Raw genomic sequence first — 7,816 nt, 5'->3', positions numbered from 1 at the left:
CACACACACACACACACACACACACACACACACACACACACACTCGCATTCCCACACACACACATGCAGCCAAGATGGCAAACAGGGTGGCTGTGACACATTTCCTCTTCTACTCTTGCAAGGATTATAAAGCCATAATGTTGCGAAGCAAACCTAATATAAGACACCAGTGAGGATGTATCATGAGAGCATTTTTATATCCATTCATACAATTTCCATTGATAACTAGAGATTCTCTGAGCCAAAACCAGCATGCACCAAGGCTCAACGCATGGAAACAACCTGGACAGGAGACTAATCTGCTGTAAAATAAATACAAGCACACACCCACTCACTGACATTCCCACTAACGAGCAAATTTGCGTCTTCAGCCTCAGCAGACCTGCATGTATTAGCAAAGTGAGAGGAAATGGACTGGCCAAAGGAAATATGCGCAAACGCAGCGATAATTCCACGGAGAGGAAATATTAACGTTTTCTGCTTCATGTGATTTGCAGGTGTTTTAAAATCTGCGTTTTAAAATGCACTCTGTGACTCCTGCTAGAACACCTCTAATTGCACTTTTAACTGCTGCATTTTCAGACTTTATCAACCACACGCTGATTAGGAAAAAGACCCAGTACATGCCCATTCCTCCATGTTGTTCCTTAAGGTCCCTTCTTTATCTCTCTTCCACCTCCAGCCTACTTTGCACGGTCCCTGCATCCCCCACATCATCCCTCTCCCTTAGAAATTACGTCTTTCAGGATGAGCTGCTCTGCCTCTCAGCAGTGAAGTGCTGTCTAAGCAGGGCTTGAATTTCAACGATGCACCTCAGTGCCTCTTGGGAGGGTCTGATTGAGGTGTAGGGGTACTCTGTGTATGTGTGTGTCTATGCTTGTGTATACCGGCAGGTTGTGTGTCTGAGAGCATCCCTTGCTGCGTATACACTTTGCCGAAGTCACTGACAGCTCTCATGGCTGTTTAGCTGAGCGGAATTTGTTATCCATGGGGGTGTGCGTTAGTCGAGGCCAGGATACAGGCATGACGCTCAGATGTTTTCTCCTGTGGGGCTATCACACCCGTATGCCTGCTGGGTACATTCATGAGGTGCCTCCTCCACACTCACACCTGTCCTTTCTGCACAGGTGAGCTATCTGAGCTTAATTACGTGCCTGCTGGTCTGGCTGTGTGTCTATGTGAGTCAGTGAATGTATGTTTGTGTGTCTGTTTTGTTTTGTCTTTGTCTGGCTGCACTTTCTGTCACTCTGCTTTTGTTCTCTTAAACTGCTGGAGGAATAAACTGGAGCCACTTGGCAATATTTATTAATTCACACAAAAAATAAAGTGTCTAAAGATGTGGAGCATCTTTAATAAGTCAGGCCAAAGTAAAGATAAGGAATAGAACAGCATCCCCTAGAATCTAAGCACCAGTTTTCATGGGAGACATCCAGCGGATGTATAAGAGAAACTTTCACCTGCAAGTCCCAGGATGGAGGGAATATGGGGGCAGGGAGGAGCTGGGTTTTAATTAATTTAAGAGCAGAAAACAGCCAATACCTGTCTCAGAGAACATGGGCAGAAAGATCATAGATCATGTTTCAATTGTAAATGGTGGAATTTTAAAAATGTGGGAAAGTAGCATGGCAGACAAGCAGAAAAGCAGCAAATATAAAAAAAAAAATCACTAACAAGGAATGAAGGAAGAACACGAGGAACTGGATCTTTGCTCATCTGTCACCAAAGGTCACAGCTATATGTTTTGTTCATAGAATTATGTTACCAGATATCAGACTATGTCATCTAAATGCCAAATGTAAGTGCATTGGGAAATGCTTCCAGGGGTTCCTGGAAATTATTCATAAAGTTAATCATATTTTTATTGTATTAAACAAATAAATGCTACAAATTTATAGATGAAGCCACAACCAATACCTTACTGTACTTATATAATACTTGTCCTTATTTTCAGTGCAAACAACTTAACTGGAGATAATTTATGTGAAATTCAGGAACAAGACCATACCTCACACACTCCCCTTCTGGTTTCCTTTTATACCGTCCTGTGCTCCAAGCTGTTTGCTCTCATTTTCGTACCCTTGTCCTTTTTCAGTTCATTCACCTCTCATTAGTAGCATGGGGATCTGCCTGGCCCGGGAGCTGCTGCTGGTCCTCACCGAGGCCTTCCCCAAACCGCAGCCTCAATTCATGCTTACTCCGTTTGTCATTAACTAATAGAAATGCTGTTAAGTCAATATGGGGACGTGGCCTCAGCTGTTGATTGTCTTCTTTTGTTGCTATCACCTTTTTGATCTGACAAAAAGTACACATGAAAGCAGTTGGGTGAAACGCTTCTCCAGCGTCATTTTCCCTTTAGCTGTGCTGTAGGGCCAAAACCTCCTTGCCAGTATACGGACAGTGTGGAACTCAAACCAAACAAACCTGGTAGATTTGACTTAGTGCTTGCTCTTGTTGTTACAGCTTTTCAGCTTGGCGCAGGGCAGTACCCAACACGGACTCTCATCCGTGTAGCGTTGAGAGCTGCCCGCAGCTGTAACTACTTTATTATATTTTGCAATATGGCAAGAAAAACTTCAATACTCTGAAAGATATATCTTTGTTGCTAAACCCAAACATGATAAATAAAAATCTCAAGGCATCTCAAGCCTTAATTGACTGTAAAAAGAAATTTAAAGGGACTGATACAACTTGGTCTGTCGGGCATAATGCTGGAGGTTTGAATAGCTGATACTGAATTAAATGTTATGGGCGGATTAACATAAGCACATCGCGTTCTCCAGCAAACCACAAGAAATGCTGTTTATTTTTCTTCCTTTCTTATGATTTTTAAACAATGTTGCTATGCTACTTTGTCTTGCTGTAACACCATAAACAATTTGCAGACCGCACAAGACCCTGCTGGTGGCTGAGGGCTTACTTGTTTGGTTGCCAGGTTGCTGGGATATCCAGTACATATAAAATACAGTCATATAAAAAGATTTTGTTGTTTTTTCCCTTCGATATTCCCATAATTCTTTTCCTACACACTGACTGGAGTGATGTCGAGGCCAAAGAACTACAGGAAACCTTGAAAGAACGCATTAAAAAGACGCCCTTGATGTTGAATGTTGGGTGCATATTACAATCTACATATAGTGTATATACAGTATGAGGGCGAGGGGAAGTTGGTTTAATTTGTTTACCTGGTGTGTTTGGATATTGTATGATGGAAAGTTTGTTGTTGTTGTTTTATTTCATTCTTGCTTAGCTTTTGTTGAATATTTTGAGGTTATGTGAATCCAAATAAATAAGAAGTGTGTTTGTGTAAGCTTCTGCGTGTGCATGCGGGTCCATGTTAGTTTGTGTAGCAGCCCGAATACCCACAACAGTGTTCGCACGCCTGTGTAACTTTACACTTTATATCATGGGGGCTTTCCAGAACATCTTTGTATTTGCTTGTACATACTTCCTCCAGTTTGCACACACTGGAATCTACACTGTGCGCTACCTCCCACCTGCTAGACCTGTGCAATGATTCAGCAACCACGGAAAGCTCAAACTTACTACCCCTTTTTAAACTATTTCAAGTTTAAGATTAAATTGTGTGTTTCTTTAATCGGTAATTGTTATTTGTTACTGAGGGTCATGTGCTCATATGCAATCATTTCTATAACAAAAATCATTTTATCTGCTTGCACACTGTTACATTTGTGTAAATCCTTGAAAAACAAACCTGTTAATATCTGCAAACTGTAACATAAGCTAGTGTTCTGTAGTTTTTCTGCATACCTTTAGCACCATACACTAAAAATTGCTGCTGGTTCCTTTGAATAAAGCCAGATGGCTGGGGGATTTGGGCAACCCAGCAGGGCTCTGAGAGAGACATCACACAGATTTTCAAAGTTCTCCAAAACTAGTGATGTTTGTTTACTTACTTATGATAGGTACCCAAAAACAGGAATTCTCCATTTGGGGGTTGTGAATTTGTGTCTGCTAAATAAAGATATTAACTAGCCTGTGTAGCAACAAATTAAATCTCTTTGTCAACTCTTAAATTGGACCACCAACGAGCTCCCCACTTTCTCATACCATGCCATAAACACAAGATCTCGCAATGCAAACAACAACTGGAGGTGGTCGCACTTTGCCACCCATTCTGGTAATGCAGTAAGCAAATGACCAACTTGGCTTTTAGATGCTTGGTTTAGTTGTTTAGAATAAACAGAAACTGAAACGGGTCTATGGGCCATCTGACTGCCACTCGGGTAATTCCTTGGTAAATGGTTAGTCTCTGATTGAGCTTACTAAAGGAGTATAGGAAAAGCTGTATACTGGCACCAGGAGTTTTATCTATCCCTTTATTAGACTCTTAACACTTCATCAGAACTTTCCAGATATTGTGGCTGTTAAAAAAAAAATGACTGGAGGCATGCCAACCTGCAGCCACGGTAAGTATGACTAGAAGGTGTTGGTGACTGTTTCAGTGGCAGTTCCTGGAATGGGCCACACTTTACTGGGAACAGTCTGAATCTTTTATACCATTATCTGGAGGTCAAGGTTATGTGTATCAGTCGGCTAAATTTAACAGACTTAAGATGGCAGCTACACTCCATGTTTGCCTTAAAGTATTAGATATTTCATAATATTTAAAGAAACATCCATATTTTCTCCACACTGCCTGCTTTCAACCAGATAAATTGACTAATATACCTTTCAGTGTCTTATTGAAACTGGTCTCAAGAGAACCTTTAATTCCTACCTCTTCCACCAATAAGGATCAGACCTCTGTCCCTCCGTTTCTCATCAAAGGGTACATGTGTCCGCATTGTAACACTGTGTGCTTCCAACAGTCATTTATTATCATATACTTATTTCCAAAAAGGAACCATTTGGGCATTGAAAGCTTGGAGGGGAAAAATGGGAAGGGAAAAAAAAATTTCAACCTGTAATAAAAAACAGACATGCCATGTTGGAGGCAAGAAGCCGACGTCTCATTTGCTGCCAGCACTCCCGAAGGTGGTGGCGGTGGGGGGAAACGTTACATTATAAGGAATGAATTAAGGCTTGGATGCAAAGAGGGCGCTTTAGATGCTCTTCACTTTCATGAAGCCACAGGCAGAACCGAATGCACACTGTTAGGTTGGCTCTTAATAGTTGAATGCTCTTGCAAAAATGGCATCACCATCAACTGCCATGTTCCCAGAACTGAGGTACATTTTTCCACTGTTAAGATGTCCCCAAACAAATTTCAAGACTGCAAGCCCAGCAGAAGGCAGATGTCTCTGGAAAGTACACTGAGAAGCAGAAAAAGCTGTTGATGGAGCATCACAAAAGAATTAATGCTGATATTAGACACTATATATATATATATATATATATATGTAGATCTACATTTTGCATATATATTTTTTTCCAATTCTGTGACTGTGCAAAACTATAACTTACATTTGACAAACAGCAAGATTAAGAGCTAAGCTGGTGTATATGGAGAACATGTCAGTACTTTAATCTTAGTGCCAATGCTTTCCATGCCTGCAGTGGCAGTGCTACAATGCTAATGCTACTGTTAGGCTCATGCTCATTAATTATCACCATAACTGAGGTGTGGTTTAGCTACTAATATTAACTCAGTCATACAGTGTACAGTGCTAGTTACAAAATAACACGTTACTGTAATCATATTACATTTTTTAGTAAGGTTGTAGCATAATACATTATTGTACTAAATTCAGCAATTGCATTACAGTTACGATTATTTCATTAATAATAATGGATTGGATTTACATAGTGCTTTTCAAGGCACTCAAAGCGCTTTACAATTCCATTATTCATTCACTCTCACATTCACACACTGGTGGAAGCAACTGGTAGAAGCAAGTTGTAGCAGCTGTGCCAGGGCAGACTGACAGAGGAGAGGCTGCCATACCGCGCCATCGGCCCCTCTGGCAGAAGTAGGCGGTCCCTACCGCCTACTGGCGGACACAACGACCAGGACAGAGAGCCCGGGGATCGAACCGGCGACTTTCCGGTTACAGATGCGCTTCCCAACCCCCAGTGCCAAAAGAACACGAGTGTGATGGTAAAGTGGAAACTGCATCCACGACTGACAAAACTGTATTATGCTGCTAACACAGCTTTGGCTACAAGCATGCTAACTCAAAGCAAGCAAAAACCCAGAGTGGTTTTAAAGCTGTGATTGCTGACCTCAGTCCATGGGCCAGAGCCTGATCTTCATCAGGTAACAGAAGCAATGATGAGCAGTCAGGCTGTAGCATCCACTTCTACCTTTTCATGTTTGTACCATGCAATCACTGTGGGGACTTTTGTTGTCGGCTTTGTGTTCAAGAATGATAGTATGTGTTGTCATTGGAACAGGGGTTTGTGTTGGTGTGTGAAACTGTTGTTGCAGGTTTATATTATTAACTAGTAATTATGAGACGTTTCAGGCCATTTTACGGCCTTTACTTTACTTTAAGTAGTGTGACTAATTACTTACTAAGAAAAGCAACAAATAATGTGTAATGCATTCCTTTTCTTGAGTAACTACAACACTGTTGGTGATATATGAAACTATTGTCGCCACAGACAAATCTCACCATGAAGGATGGGTCGTCCTAGGACCTAGAGATCCTCTTTAACTGCAAATTGTCACGTGGAAGCTATCACAAAAAAACTTGTGTAAATCAGATCAGAATATGCATGATAGCACACAGAGTGCAATGTTAAGAGCAGGGAAAACAGTCTCAACTTTCTGAATCCATCTTGCATGGTGCAAAAGTGTGAAATTTTTAGTAAGAGATAGAGGAAGCAGGGATGTGATGTAGAGGATACAGGAGTGGAAGAACAGGTCATTCTCATAAAAGTGGTTTACACTTAGGTCAGTGCAAACAGATGTGCAGCACTGTTTTTGTCCTACATGGATTTCTAAGCTCCATTAGCTTAGATAATCCTAAACAGGTGAGCAGTGGGTTCTCTTTAAGTGTTGCAAAATTTGAACAATAGGCTTAGCAAAGCAGGTTCTTTTTTATAAGGAGACCTCCATGAAAGACTGCAGCACTTTTTTTTAATATATGTTGAGATTAAACACTTTTACCAAATCTTGACAGAAAATAAAATACTATTGTGATTTTTCATTTTCACCTGTTTCCATTCATCGTGCTTACTAAGCCAAGTTGGCAAAATGAAATACCTACACTATTTTTATGTAGAAAGAAACCACCTAAAATCAACATCGTTCCTGTTATTATAATAGTGAAGAAAAAGATTTAAAGCTGTGACCAAATGGATTATTGTGCTGTATTTTTTCATTGATAACAGGGGAAGACATTGAAACCTCTGTGACTTTGTGTGCATTTAACTGCCAGTAAATGGACGGTAATTGATCATTGATGTAATTTATTGACCAGAACACTTTCAAAATTTAGCCAGATCATGTTTTCTTGCATAATTCTTTTGTGCATGTGGAGAGAATAAGAGCCATGAACTTCAAAAATTTATGAACGTTATGTGCAATATGCAACAACTTGCAGTTTGAAGGACAGGTTTTTGGATAAGGATGAATAAAAGTTCTTTTTTATGCATGTTTTATGTGTAAAGCAGTCATGACAAGCAAGGAGAGCAGTGCTTGACCACTTAAAATATTACCAAAATGAAGGCGATTTGTCTTCACAGATTTAAGAACAGCTCCAGGACCACATGTAAATTACTGCCATCTTGTTGCAGATGGTTATTATCTCAGGAAGCTACCTCGACTACCAGCTGTGAAATCTGTCATTTTTGTGGATGTTTTCGTGCTCCACTTACAAGCTCGACAAGCTCAGAGTGGAAGTTCGGCAGT

Source organism: Haplochromis burtoni, unplaced genomic scaffold, assembly GCF_018398535.1.
Source record: "Haplochromis burtoni strain Fernald_Lab_line unplaced genomic scaffold, NCSU_Asbu1 Contig_391, whole genome shotgun sequence".
Lineage (NCBI taxonomy): Eukaryota > Metazoa > Chordata > Actinopteri > Cichliformes > Cichlidae > Haplochromis > Haplochromis burtoni.
This window is presented reverse-complemented; position numbering follows the sequence as displayed.